The following is a 1,165-nucleotide window of genomic DNA, read 5'->3' as shown; positions in this document are numbered from 1 at the left end:
TGTAGGCCAGAGGTTCTTTAGATTCTTTTCAGGGGGTCCTCGAGGCCAAAACTATTTTCATGATAATACCAGCACATGACACATTATTTGTCTTTTTCACTCTTCATTCTTTCATGAGTGTTTAGTGGAGTTTTCTCAAGACTTAAATGACCTGTGGTATTACAACAGATTGAAATGTAGAAGCAGATGTGAAAATCCAGCTGGCATTGAGAGATTTGCAAGAATGCAGAAACAGTGTCACTCTTCTCATTAGTTTTGTTTTGGAAACTATTTTTAATGAAAATGTTCTTTGCTAATATATAATGAGTTTTTTGTTATTTTAAAAATGAATTAATATTTAAAACATTTCTTGGTGGTTTCAGTGTCTAAATATTGTATACCTCAATAGACATAACCAACCTGACAAAAGCTTTAGGGGGTTCTAAATAATTTTTAAAAGCGTAAAAGAGTCCTGAGACCAAAAAGTTTGAGAACTGTTGCTTTAGGTTGATTGACCAGCATCATTATTAATAATCAGGACCCAGTACAGTTCCAGTGTTGAGTACTAAGGATTTAAAGAGATATGAAGCTCCACTCTCACCCTTAAGAGGCTTATGAGTGAGAGTAAGAATCCCAAGTTACAACTATGCAATATCAGCAGATGAGACTGAATCACAATCTTAATTTAAACCAGATTCTTTTAGAATCATGTGTTTTCTGAAGTACCTCTCAGAAGGTTATTGTCTGTTGTTAAGATATTGAAATTGAGTAATAATTTCAGGTTAAAATAGGTGGCTATTAAATTCACACGAGACTTAAATTGCTGGGTTCTCCATTGATTAATGAAAAATGATTATTTTTGGAATTTGAGTGAAATGCTTTCTTATAATTCTAACAATGTTGCCATTATATAGTGGATTTGTGGACCATTATTGAATAATCTTCTAAAATAGTTTCTAAACCTGAGGTTCATGGACCTTAAGGGCTGAAAATTCACTGAAATTGTATAGATTGTTTTGTGAGTATTTGTGCACGTGTATTTTTTTTAAGGGAGAGAGAAATAGCTTTCATCAGGGGTACATGATCCCTCAAAAAGGTTAAGGACTAGACTTTAACCAGTAACGGATTGGGTGCTCTCCTTTAGCCTAATCACCTTGCAGCAAAATTAAGCACTCATATAGAACCA

This window comes from Equus asinus, chromosome 4 (assembly GCF_041296235.1).
Source record: "Equus asinus isolate D_3611 breed Donkey chromosome 4, EquAss-T2T_v2, whole genome shotgun sequence".
NCBI lineage: Eukaryota > Metazoa > Chordata > Mammalia > Perissodactyla > Equidae > Equus > Equus asinus.
Note: the sequence above shows the minus strand (reverse complement) of the source record.